This window comes from Vicugna pacos, unplaced genomic scaffold (assembly GCF_048564905.1).
Source record: "Vicugna pacos unplaced genomic scaffold, VicPac4 scaffold_130, whole genome shotgun sequence".
Taxonomy (NCBI): domain Eukaryota; kingdom Metazoa; phylum Chordata; class Mammalia; order Artiodactyla; family Camelidae; genus Vicugna; species Vicugna pacos.
Window position 1 is genome coordinate 327,911 of NW_027328810.1, and position 13,838 is coordinate 341,748.

The 13,838-nt window shown below is 45.5% G+C and overlaps 1 pseudogene; it reads left to right on the forward strand.

Moving 5' to 3' along the window:
• The window catches only part of LOC140695069 (trafficking protein particle complex subunit 9-like), a 114,847-nt pseudogene that overhangs the window by 54,894 nt on the left and 46,115 nt on the right, over positions 1-13,838 (forward strand).

Genomic DNA, 13,838 nt, shown 5'->3' on the forward strand with positions numbered 1-13,838 from the left:
TCACAACAAATACCCTTGGTATATATTTGCTACATAAATCTATCCACAACTATTCCCCGCCCCGTGTTATAAGAAACCAAGACCCAAGGTAAGCTACTTGAAAACACCTATGTGGAAGAGAGAAATGAGACCCTTGGGTGGGTCTTTGTGCAGATGATACTGAGAGCTTATTCTGAATGGCTTCTTCTTAATTACTTTTAAACAACCCTTTCAGTGTATTTAGTCAGATACATTAAGATTATGCCCTTTTGATGTGCGGAGTAGCTAAGACTATAATTTTCAAATAAATTCTAGTGAGAGTGTTGTACTTGAAACCTAATTTGCATCAATCTTTGAAGATTTATGTTTCAGGAGCTTTGACTAAAGAACAACTGTCTTTATTCTATAATGAGAACTAAATGCTCAAGCAACATGTAAGAGTTTGAGCAAACTGCCCCCGCCCCGTAGTGCTGGGTGGCTGCAGCTGTAACTGGAGTCAGCACTTACCTCTCCCAGTATGCTTGTGCTGATCTGCTCAAAGTGGTTCGTCCAACAGTTTGTCAGTAGTCTGTTGGACAAAGTCATAAAACATTGATTGAAGGTTGCTAGAATGCAATATATTCTTATTAATATTAAGTAAGCACATATTGAATGCTTACTGTATGATGGAATTGTCCCTCAGCCTCACATGAATATTATTTCTCTTGAAACCTCACATATTTCCTTGTTATTCTCACTTTACAGATAAGGAGACTGAGAATTAGGTCTTCTCTCTTTGGGGGGAGCTCATTATTAATGATGGGCAGTTGTAAGGAAAAAGATATTGATTCATCATGAGAAAACATTTTTGTGAGAGTCAGCAATGAAGAAGATGAACACTGAAGAAGGTGATCATTGTTCGAGTGAGACAAGCCCTGGGTTGTGCGGAGTCAGCATCCCTGTCCTAGACACGGCACGTGTAGAGCTGCGTGGTGGGTGAGGCGGCGCGGCCGTGCAGGGAAAGCGGATGCTGGGGCCTTAGGCTGTGCTCAGGCCTGGTTGGGCTTTCTCCTAAGGGGAGTGAACCATCATTGACAGATTTTAAGTAGGAGAGTGGGGTGCTCTCATAGTTCATATTTGTCTTCTAGAATGTTTGGAAACATTTAGAAGGCTTGGCAGGAGATGATGTGATGAGTCAGAGTAGGGTGGCTGCGAGGTGTAGCAGTGTCCAATTTTCAAGTGGTTTTCAGGCCCAGGCTTGTGGCTTAGTAGCCGTGTCAGTTTGAAGGACGCACGCAAGGAAGTGAAACAATTTATCTAATCAATTGAAGCAGTGATGTACCCAATTCCCAGGACTGTTGTGGAGATCCAGTGAGATACACTGTGCAGTGTGCAGCGTGGTCTCCAGCAGAGAGTCAGTGCTGAGTGAGTGCCAGTGAGTATCTGGTAGGTCAGTTGAGGGTGGTGGGACTCGGTGTCTGAGGATATCTGGTCCCTGAAGGAGGGGTCCATTCACATCTGTGAGTGATGGGCCTGAGTTGGGAGACGCAGGGAGACCTTACCCTCCGATCAGGGGCCCTGGTAAGGACGGCTATGGGAGGAACACCGTGAAGTCAGCTCTTTGCATGTGGAGTTGGAGCTGCCTTTGAGACAACTAACTGCAGTGTCACGAGCTTAAAGAGGAGATCTGGGCCCAGGTTGTGCATTTTCCTAAAATCTCAACTCCTAAGGACGCCGAAGTATTGATCACTGAAAGTGAAGTCATACTTTAAAGGACAAACGAATAGTAGTATTATCTCTGTCATCAAAGCTCACGTCTATTTATTCATCACTCACTTTGCTAATTGGGTACTTACAGAGCTCACTTCACCGTCCTCCCGTGGGCTCAGGCTCCACAGAAAAGAGCTGGTGTGTCTTCCTCTTTTCTAGAATAAGACACATTTAGCTTGTAGACTTCTGTACCTCGCCAGACTTAGGAAATTAGTTTGTTGGTTTAATTGTATTTTCTGTTGGCCATGTCCGGACAGGAGAGAAATTTTACCTCATGGTCTTGTTTCAATTAGCTGTTACTGAGAATTGCTGATCTGATACATAGTGTATGTATTACATTAACTTTGTAGAGTAGTTATCATTTTTCTGTCTTTGCCCTTTAATTTTGTTTGCCCCTTCAGTGTTCTATTCTTTTTGGGGCCTTATTTTTTTTAAATTAAAAAATGTCTGTTAGCAGTTAAGGAAAAAATAGGAAAGAAAAAATGCACATGAGAACTAAATTTAGAAAATGTCTAGTGTGTTTTCTGTCTCGGCAATGGAGGGTACTAAAACTCCTGAAAACCTTCATTACACAAGTTCCTTAAAATGCTGATTGAGAAATAAAACCTTCCTTCCTCATCTTTCAAGCTGCACAACTCATTGTCAAGAAAGTGAGGGAAAATTCTCAGAAGCCAAGACAAACGAGAAAGCAGGGTTTCTGAGAGATACGTGAGCGTTAGAAGCCGTGGTGTGCTGGTTGGCTCCTGAACTGATTTTCAGTTGCCTTGACAGGAGGGAAGCAGGTGAGCCCCAGGCCTCTCACACTAGGAGTTGGATGGGTGATCATATAATGGGCCAAGCCCATCCTGAGAATCTTGCTTTACTAAAGGGTGGAATAGGAAAAAAAAAATTCTTCAAGACAAGAAAATAAGAAAAGTCAATTTTGTTGGAAGAGGGGAAAAATAACAAATCCAAAGTAAGGATATAGTTTAAAGCTGTTCTGGCATGAGAGTGACCACAAACTCCTGGCAGAAAAGCACAGCTACTCCTTGATTGATAAGTTGTGTTTTGAATGAATCAGTGAACAGCTATTCCGAAAAAGGCCTCCAGAGTCTTGTGGATCAAGATACTGGACAGCAAACACCTCTCTTCCAAGGTCTCATTCAAATAACCAGAAAGGTTTTAAAGGAAACTAACAATAATCTGAGTTGTATTTATTGACATTACTATATGCTAAGAATTCAGAGGTGACTATGGAGTTGTCTCCTCTTTTATGGACCTTATTTTCTCTTTGGGGAGAAAAATGACATAGTTGGGTATCTTGGTGGAGGGAGGTGTTAGTCTGTTGCAATTAGCCAGGAGAGGAGATTAAGAAAACAGTGAAAGATGGGTGAACTTTTTAGCTGAGGACAGTCTTGTTCACTTGGCTTTTAATTGCAGGATCAATGAGCTGTCACTGGAGGGACTAGATCTTACGGAGGATGGACTTAGCTCAGGCCTCTTTTGAATGGACAAGTGAAACTGGAAAAAGACAGTCAAATCTGTGCAGACATTAAAGTTCACTTGAACGTGCTGCATCCCTGAGCCAAAGATAGGACAAATATGCAGCAATTCTTGAGGACAGAAGAGTGGTTTTTAAGGTTCTCCAAGAATGAATCCCATGGAACCGAGATGGCCAGTTGTCAAACTGAGACTTTGTTCTTTGGACGGTGTACCCAGCAAGGGTATTGGCCTTTTATATGGTTCCATTTGTCTTTAATACATGTCTGTTGATGAGGGCATGGGCACAAATGTTTGACACCTTGTCGAGGCGATTTTGGATACCTGCCTAGAAGCACGGGCACAGTTGTGGCTGCTTCATACATCTTGCAGCCCATCCCTTTCCCCGGCTCCGTGATCACGGCAGAGTGGTTCCTTGTTGACCTGTCCGTTTCCTCTGTGACATCATAACCCATGAAAAGACCGGAGCATATTAACTTGGCTTTGTTAAAGTCAAAGAAACAGATCAAATATGGAGTCAGATTTGTTCTTTCCTATTTCAGTAGTACCATGGAGATGGCATTTTGGGCAGCTTTTTGTAGTGTCCTGGAGGCTTTCTCTCTCAGCTTCTGGGTGCCTCTATTGAAAACCCTTCATTGCTGTCTGGCCTGCTGGTAATGCACACTGCCTGTTTTGCCCTGAAGATGTGTTCTGTTTATAAACTCATCTCTACTCCTTGGAAAACAACTCAAGAAAAACTCGGTTGGTTTTCCACCAGCCATGGGCAGGGGTGAGGTAAACCGTGTTATTATTTCATAAAATAATAGTAATAATAGTAATAGTCATAGTAGTAGTACTTGTAGTAATAGTAATAATAATAATAATAATAATAACAATAATAATAATAATAATAATAATAATAATAATATTAATAGAAGTCTTAAAACAGGACAGAGCACATTGGAGAGAGTCAAATAATGCTTTCTGGCTTAAATCAAAAGTGATGACTAGTGATTCCATGGCTGCTGTATTTGCTAAGCTAATTACTCCTTTGCTCCATTACACATTTCTTTTATCTGAAAAAGAAATACAAGGAAATGGTTTAAAAAAAACTCAGAGAACAAAAATACACAAGTGAAAGAAGTTTTCCCTCATCCTCTGTTCTTTCAGCCCTCTCTGGAGATGCCTCTGTTTACTATCCTTTGGGTGCTTTTCCAGATATGCTTTGCACATTCCCACCTATGTATGTAAATTCCTTTAAAATTTTAGTTATTTTTAACTTAAAGGGGTTTAAATCCTCAAGTGGCATCTGGCCGGGTAATATAACAGAACAAATCTGACTCCATATTAGATTTGTTCCTTTGAATTTAACCCTATGCTCTGTCACCTAGGCTTCATCTTGCTTGTAAAACAATGTTGCCTAGAGCCTGAAATAAACAGGAGACCCTATTCTGAAGGCTCTGACCTTTAAGGATATTTAACACTTTTTCATTCATTAAAAGATAGCAAATTGCAGAATAGAAAATTACGTTTCTTTTGTTGGAGGTTTACAGGGATCTGACCCACGCAGATAGCTGCAAGAAGAAAGGATTCTAACAAGAAGGAATTCCTACACTAAGAAGTTTGCACTAACCAAGCACATAGGAAAGGAGCCTGAATTGTGACTTGGGGAGATGGTTTTCCAGGACATTAGTTTGCCATCTAGGTCTACAGAAACTTGCTATTCCATGCCCCAACATCTGGTCTCCCAAATTATTGGCCTGTCCTGCACTGAGGAGAATTAATTTCGACTTGGTAACACTCCTATCTACCTAGAAAGCTGGGCACTGGAGCTGAGTGTTATGGAAACAGGCCAGCCAAGACAAAAGCACCAATCGGAGTGTTGGAGTACTCAGAATTATTATGCCGGTGGGCTCAGAGGGGCTTCGGCTCCGAAGTTTTGAGTACCTCCAAGACGTGCACATGAGGTTTTAAAGGCTTAGTTACAAGTAAGGGGGCTTAGCCAATAAGGCTCAAAGAACAAAAAGCAAGGAATAAGTACACTGGAGCTTATCAATTTGTAACAGATCACATTACTGACACTTGTTGAGCTTGGAATTACGAGTTAGGTTGTTAGGCCAATAAACTGACACTAAACTTCATATTTACGAGATAGCCCAGCAGAATTTAGATCAGTAAACTGACACTTATCACACTTAGATTTGTGACTTAGCTTGTTAGCCCAGCTGGACTTTTCCTTCACATGAGGACAGCTCTCCCACACCCAGGGAACTACTGTGAGCCCTTGATGTTTCCACTAGGGTGGGGTATGGTTTACCCAGGAGGGATGGGGACTATGCACCAACACTCAGGCAGTCTGCTCTGTCTGGGGCTCTGATCTTGTACCATCCCGCTCCCCGCCAGCCCAACACCTGGGACAGTGGAGCTAAGGCAGAGATCCTGCCTGCCTGTTTCCCAGCGTGTAAAAGGGGAATATGTGCTCTTCCCAAGGTAGTTCTGAGCGACAACACCTGCGGGTGCTTGGTTCTCAGAGCAACAGAAAACCCAGCTCCGCGTGGGGGCAACGGGTGTGATCTCCCTAGGGTTTCTGCAGAAGCATCGGACGGAGGGTTGGATCACGGTGGTAAAATTGAGCTGCGGGGCTTGAAGGGTAACAGAAGGGTACAGAGGCAGGTCTGCCGCCTAGGGGTGCCCCAGAGGTAAAGCTTTTTTTCTCCAACTCCTCTAAGACCCTCCCTTCTCCAGATCCCTTCCTTCTCTCTGCTCATCCTGTCCATCTGTATCCCTCCAATTTTCCCGTCCTCTCCACCCGCTCCCATCTTCTCCCTCCCTCGCTGTCCCACCTTCTCTCACAGAACCCAGAGAGGATCGCTGGCCCTCCTGCGCATGCGCAGTCAGTGCCAAGTGGTCCGCTGGTTGGGAGCTCCATATCCGAGCCGGGGATCGGGCCCAAAGGCTTCTCAACTACGTCGCCCGGTAGGCCTTTGGTTCCTGCCTGGGGTCGGGGCCTCTGACTGTGGAAGTGCAAGGTGGGGGGCTCCTGGGAAAGGGGTCAGGCGGCTGCGGGAGGGCGGTCCGCCTGTCACAGACCCCAAGGGCGCTAGTCAGCCCGTGTTCAGATGAATTGCTCAGGCCAGACCCCTCTGCCAGCGCCACCTGCCCCGGCGTCCCGGCCACAGTGTCCAGGGCCTGGTGTGCACCTGCCATCTCTCACCCAGCCGGGATCCCCTCAGTCCGCGGCTGGCGTCCCCTTCCCCTCTCCCTCCCGCTAGTCCTCTCCTCCCGGGCTTCCTCTTCTCGTCCGGCGGCCCGTCCCCGCCCCTGGGCGGGCTGTGTCCCGGGCGGGCGGGGTCTGCGGACCCGGACGGGGGCGGGCGCCTGGGACTGTGGCTGGGGCTGTCCTCCGAGCGAGGCTGCAGCCCGCGTCCCCCTCCCCGCTTTCCCTGCCCCGCGACCCCGGGGCTGCCCTGCTCTCCCTTTCCCGCTCCCTGAGGACCAGCTCTGTGGCGTGGGCGCTGCTACCTGGGCTGAAAGCCTCCGGCTCTAACGCCCAGCTTCTCCTGGTGGAGTCGGGAAAAGGGAGCGTCACTGCTAAGCGAGGTTCTGTCTCCCCCCTCCATGTTTCTGCCTCAGGTAAGTACCTTGAACACTTTCAGGTGTTATGATGGCGGTGCTTGTTGATGTCACGTGTTTTTATAGTGAGAGGGATTGCAGTGGTGAAAGCAGGGCTTGGTTCTGTTAAAAATGTGCTGAAGGCATGAGGCTGTGACATCCTCCTTCCTTCCCTCTCCCAGGGTGAAAGGAGTGATCCTCGATTTTCAAAAGATAGTTACAGTCCCTAACTAGCCCAGCCCAGCTATTGTGTGTTAACAGGAACAGCACCACCAGAGGCCTTGGAGACCCAGGCATATTGCAGCCCTAAAGTGCTCCTGGCATAGTTTGGCTTGTTTAGGTTTTTTGTTTTTCTTAAATTGTGGGACAGACTAGTGTATAAACTGAAAAATAATTGTCAAGAAATAATTTTCATAGGACAGTTTTATTGTGATATAGTTCACACACCATGAATTCCATCCATTTAAATGGTACAATTCAGCAGCTTTTTGCATATTCACAGTGGTGCATGCATTATTATTCCAGAACGTTTTCATCACTTCAGAAAGAGCAGTGGAAATGAATGACCTATCCACCCCTCCCAAGTGGTGGTTCTAAAGAAATTTCTTGGCTATTCCTGACCATAAATTAACTTGTTATATTCCAAGAAAAATCTGGTAGGAATTCTAACCAGAATTGAAATGAATCTGTCTATCAAAACAGGAAGAATTTATACCTTTATGGCATAAACTTCTTCTACCCATGAATATATCTGGGACCCTATCTTTTCATCTGACCAGAGCCTGGCCCATGTGAAGTCCTCACTACTTTTTGGGCTTGTGAATGATGAGATTCTATACATCGTTAGTTGCAACTGTAGCCTTTCACAGAAGAGAAAAGTAACCTCAGTGAAGCAAGTGACTCTCTGATGGTCAGAAAGAGTGACAGCCAGTGCTGGAGTGATCCAGTGGACTTGGTGTTTGCAGCTAGATTTCTCGACCACCTACAGTTAAGGGGATTAGAGAGTTCTTTTATTTTTTCTTAATGGCGTTGCATTTATTTTTACTTATTTTTTAAAATTATTTTTTATTTAAGTGTAGTCAATTTACAATGTTAGTTTCAAGTGTGCAGCAGAGATTCAGTTATAAACATATGCATATGTATATATATATGTTTTAGATTGTTTTTAGTATAAATCACTACAAGAAATTGAATATAGTTCCCTGTGTTATATAGCAGGCCCTTGTCATTTATTTTATATTTACTAATTTGTATCTGTTAATCCCCCCTTTCCTGCCTGCTAAACACAGTTTGCATTCTATGTCCATGTGTCCATTACTAGGAGCACCGTTTTTCCTAGTAATATATGCTCTTTTGCTGCTTTCAGTTTCAGTAATTCCATCTTATCTGTGGGCGCTTTTCTTCTGGTGGCCTTAATGTGGTTTGCACACGTGGTAATAGAGATCTGTATTTGGGAGAACCCCAGGCCTCGTGTAGTCCCTGGTACAGAGTGCCCACTGAATTGATGCTTGAACTGGGAAAAAAGCACAGTAAATGTTGGAATTTCCACTATGGTTGAGAATTCTATAACCTCTTTTGACAAACTTAATATTGGCTGCACCCATTCTGGGTAATTTGGTGGAAATTCATGTTATGGTGGTGAAGAGACGGGGCCTTGTATGCTTCTTCTCTTTCTGTTTTCTAACACTCATTCTCCTGGGCCTTCCAGATCCTCCCCTAGAAGTGCCAGGTCTGGCTTGGTGCTGCACTGAGGCAATATTTGTTAATAAGGCCCTTTCCTCATCTCTTCTGAGCCTCCGGTTCTTTCTCTGCACAATGAGGGCTTAGACTAGATAACTACTTTTCAGTTTCTTTTAAAGCCATGTTTCCTTTGAGAAACAGAAAATGCAAATCTCTCCTCTCAAACCAACCCTTTAGATTTTGAAAAGTCCTCCAAGGAGTGACATAGCTCTTTGTGGAAAATGAATGTGATTGTGATTCCAGGTGACACAGAAAAGACTCTTCAGAGATTGATTGCAGGGAGAGGGCAGGAAAGGGGCAGTATGTCACACTTTCTAGTGTGAGCACTGGAGCAGGGGCTTGGATTTAAATACGGTGTCTGACGTGGCCTCTCTCTAATCTTGTAGAATGTGATAAACTTCTCTACCTCAGTTTCTTGATGTGTCAAGTTGGGGTGATAATATTTTAAGGCTTTTGTGAAACATTATGCAAATAAGCCATTTGTGTATGGGTAGAAACAAGACCTGCTAGGGATTCAGGGATTTGTTTAAAAAAAAAAAATCTTGTCCATAGCACTCTGTCTGTGTGTATTTAGTAGTTCCTGAAGGGTGAGGGTGAGTCTAAAGTCCATCGTGGATCAGGTGGCCCATGATTCTCTGTGCCCCTGAATGCCCCCTCCTCCCCAGTCCTCTTCCTCAGTCCAGGATGAAGTTCCCTAGTAGATTTACTCAGAGGTCTTGTGAAAATGGCTATTCATTTTATTGTTTCACCAAGAAGGGCTGCCATCCTGATCTCTGTGGTCAGGTTTTGAAGGGCTGCCATCATGATATCTGGTAAGAATTCTATGGAATTGGGTGTTTCTATTTAATGAAAAGAAAAAAATTACAAATAGAAAATTAGAACAAGGATGGTCACATGGGCTCTTGGAAGTGGACACCATTAGAAGTTGGAGGGACTAGTGGGCTCAGTGGGAATGTTAACTGAGTGTATCTCATGGGCTGGGCATTGTCCTATTTGTACTGTGTGTTCCTTATTTGAGACAGTGAGCTCACCTAACCTCGAAAACCTCTTTAAAAAATTAGACTTTTTATTTTGAGATGTAATGTAGATTCCCATGTGGTAGTAAGAGATAATATGGAGAGAGCCTATGGACTCTTTGCCCAGTTTTCCTTAATGGTTCCATCTTGCAATATTGGGGTACAATTAATTACTGACTCACTAACAATTTGAGGTTTGTGTTATTGCCCTCATTTCTATCCACGATTAAATTGGGGCTTAGAGAAGCACACAGGCCTGCCCAGGTCACCCACATTGTTAGTGCAGAGTCTGGTGAACGTGGGCTTGGGATTCCCAGGAAGTATCATTATGATGGTCTTTGGCAGGGAGCAGCATTCACTTTGCTTGTTTATTCATTCATTCAAGAAACATTTATTGAGTAAATTCTGTGGGTCAGATGCTTTCTTAGGGTTATCTGATTCTTCAGCAGTACTGAGAACCAGGAAATATTTATATTTTTTAAACTGAGAAAATTAGCTCTGAGAGGTTATAACTCCCCCAAAGGAAGAATAGCTCATAAAGGGGGGATAGTACAATTGTACAGTCACCACTTTTTATGCAGGTGGTACCCTAGGCATTTTACATTTGCAAACATCCGTAATCCAGATATATTCTTGCAAGGCAAGGATTTTTTTTAATTGATGTATAGTCAAGTTTACAATGTTGTGTCAATTGCAAGGTGTTTTTTGACTTTTGAATTAAAAAATACTTTTTCAGGAGGGAAATTAGGTGTATTTATTTGTTTGATTTTTTAAAATGAGGTACTGGGGTTTGAACCCAGGACCTCGTACATGCTAAGCATGTGCTCCACCAATGAACAGTACCCTCTACCCCAAGGCAAGTTTTCTTATCCATTACTATGAAGCTAAGGGGTTCAAATAAATTGAATAGGAATCCAGATCTTTTGATCCTACTGTGGTCCTTCTCTTTATATTCTGCTGAAGGGGGTTGGGGAAGCATTTCCTTTGTTCATTTCTTTATTCAGCATTTTTGAGCAGTGACTTTGCATCAGGGCCTTGCTAGGTGCTTGGAAATAGAAAATAAGAAATGACCTTTCTCTGCAGAGGCAGGAAGCCTAGACCAAAAGCTGGGTAATGTGATCCGAGCAACAGTAGCCATGTGCAGACTATGAGGACAAACTGTACCCCCGGATTTGCTTTGGCTTCCCTTGCCTTCTGTCTGGTACACACCAGGTCACCGCAACCCAGATGGGCCCATAGCACACAGCAGAGTATGTACCTCGATCTCCTCTCCTGTCTCGGCAGGGCCTGCAACATGAGCATCCCTGACTACGTGCAGTGTGCTGAGGACCACCAGACTCTTCCCGTTGTAGTCCAAACCATGGAGATCATCTCAGAGGAGAATTTCTTTTGCATCTATCAGCTACTCACCTCGGTGAGCCATATCAGCCCATGTGGCTCCCAGTGGACACTCTGTATCCACTACAGGCACCGCTATGTGCCCGAGAATGGGTGGAGCGTCTTCCAGAAACACTGCAAGGTCGTGGGCCTTGTCACCATTACCGACTGTCTCTCTGCCAAGGCCTTGGAGAAGCTCCACGTGCAGAGGAGCTGTATGGCACCTCGATAATGACTCTCAGCTCTTTGTCTTTGTACTGCATGTGGAGGAAGTCGAGCAGCCGCGCACCGACGTTGCCTTCAAATTTAGAGGACTGCAGGGTGGTGGAGAAGAGGATCGAGGACTTCACTGAGTCACTCTTTATCTTGCTCAATTCCAAGTGGCTGGATGGTGGCCCCAAGAATTCTGGGGACAAGATCCCCCTCCCCTGCATCCCGTTTGAGAAGGAGGACTTCATGGGACTGGACACAGACAGCAGGTAAGTTTACCTGGAGGCCAGTCCACCCTGGCTTTGTGCCGGATTGCTTCCCTACATCCAGAAAGGGATCAGCAAGGAAGAAGTCTGTCTTGTAGCCAAGGGGGGATGGAGATGCAGCCCGCCGGTTTACAGACATTTCAAAGTGAATCCGCCTTTGTTTCAGAGAGATCCTTTTAGGGTTAGTGTGGACACTTACTCCCGCTTTACAGCCATGACCATGGTGGGACCCCTGGGGTTGCTGTCCAATAAAGTAGCCAAAGCCACTGATGCTAGGAGCACTGGGGAGGAGGCTGGACTGAGCTGAGATGTGCTCTAGGTCAAATGCACATCAGACACTGAGGCTTGTCTAGTAAAAGTATATAAACTATCTCTTTACTTCCTATATTGATTACATGTCAAAATGATAGTATTTTACATACAGTAGATTAAGTAAGATCTGTTCTTAAAATCAGTTTCTAGTATTTGTTTTTTGTTTGTTGGTTTGTTTCTTTGTTTACCATTTTAAACGTGGCAAATGGGAAACGTTATTTACATGGCTCTCATTTCATTTCTGTTGGGCAGCCTGTCCTGGGACATGCTCATCCCTTTGCTTATAGATGAGATGCTGAACCCCGAGAGGCGGAACGAGGAGGTGGTTGAGCTGGGGCTGGAGCCGGTGTCTCCTGCCTCCCAGGCCCAGCACCTATTCTGCTCAGGCCCTCTCTTCTTGCCCGACAGCCTCCATGCCAAGTTAGGACATCAGAAACACCACCGGGGACTTCCGAATGAACTCCTTATGCAGGGAAAGGCGTATCACGGTGTATGGGACAGAGCAGGGAAATGTTCATTCTCACTTTTTCCCTGTGATTAAGTCAACGGCCCCACATTGCCTCGGAAGTACAGACGAGCTCTTCTGGGCTGCCTACCCCCCCAACTTCAGCTCTGTTTCCTGGTGTATCTGTTGTGCTGTCCCTCAGGCAGAAGAGGGTGAGATGCCTTTTCCGAGACGTGGAAACCTTTGCTGGGGAGAGTGAGGGAAGCTGTGTTCCCCCGGCCTACGGCCTCTGTCCTTGAGTCTGGAGAGGGCTCATGGTGGTCCCACAGGTGACGGTCGGAGAACCTGGCACATGTTTCTGGGCCCGCTGTGAAGGAAGTGCTCTGTGACTCTTGAACTTAGCTAAGATCAGATCCTACTCTCTGGTTGTTGGTAAGTTGGAGGAGAAGATGCTAGGGAATTGATAAAAAGAATGTCTAGACCAGCCCTGTGAGTGAGAAGCACAGGGGACACGAGTCCCACCTGCGAGAGATAATGTAGCGGGCTCTGGATGAATTTTCTGTTCCTCCCAGACATACCTCTATGACTTAAGGAAGGGGAGAGGCATGCTGTAGCCATGGTCTGTACTTGTCCTCTCAGGGCCCTGTGATCTACATGCCCGCACTCCCCATCTGCTTCTTAAGATGAGCTGGCATGTATAGGAGCCTGGGCACTGCTGAGGGCATAGCTGCCAGCACCGTGCTACACCAAGTCTGGCTCCGTTCACCTCTCCTGTCAACACCTGCTGAGGCCCCAGGCATTAGTCAAGGTAGGTGCATCAGTGCAACATAAGCAGGGACCACTTCTCCCCCTGGACAGTCTGGTGAGTGAGCAGTGGAAGCCTGGAGCCCTGCCCCAGCCCCCACGCCAGTGCCTCCTCTTTTGTCATAGGAGGCACTGGTGATATTTTTGCTCAACAAATGCTTGTCTCTGAGTCTGCAGCCCCACCAGTGAATGCCAGATTGTTTTTGTCTTTTGAAGTCTGCCCTTGGGACTTGGCGGAGTATCCGGATGTGTAATTAGCCCACAGTGGTTGACACTGTCCCCATTGTTTACCCAGAACCTCGTGTACCAGGCATGGCTCCCAGTATCGAAATACAGCAGCGCATTAAACCTCCCTCCTTTTGGGTCTGTCTGTTCTGGTACCATAAGGGCTCAGCCAGCTTCTGAACGTCAGTGAGATAACGCGGCCAGTGAGCTCGGGTCAAGCACATTCTCCTCCAGTCACTTTTACCCCATTGTTGCTTTTAGTATTCCACAGTCATTAATTATTTAAACAATTCTTTGGTACAGGAGCAGAGCCTAATTCTCTCCTGCTACTCTTGGTGGAAGTGAGTAAAACGGTCCAGACTGAAATGCGACCACAATTTGTAGCTCAAAAGCTGCCTTGAAGCTTGTAGGTGGAATTTTGGTTAGGGGCGCTGACCACGTTGGGGTCCCCCGGCAGCGCCGCTCCCCTTAGGTCCCTGCTTTCCCTGGAGCAGGGGGTGAGGGTGGGTCTCACCATCCCCTCGTCCCTGGCCTCACACACTCATGTAAATTCTTGTACATGCTGTCAAAATCATTTTTGTTCTTGTGTGTTTCTAATTTTCTCTTGTTCCTCTTTTCCTTTTTCTTTATTCCTTTTTCATTTGT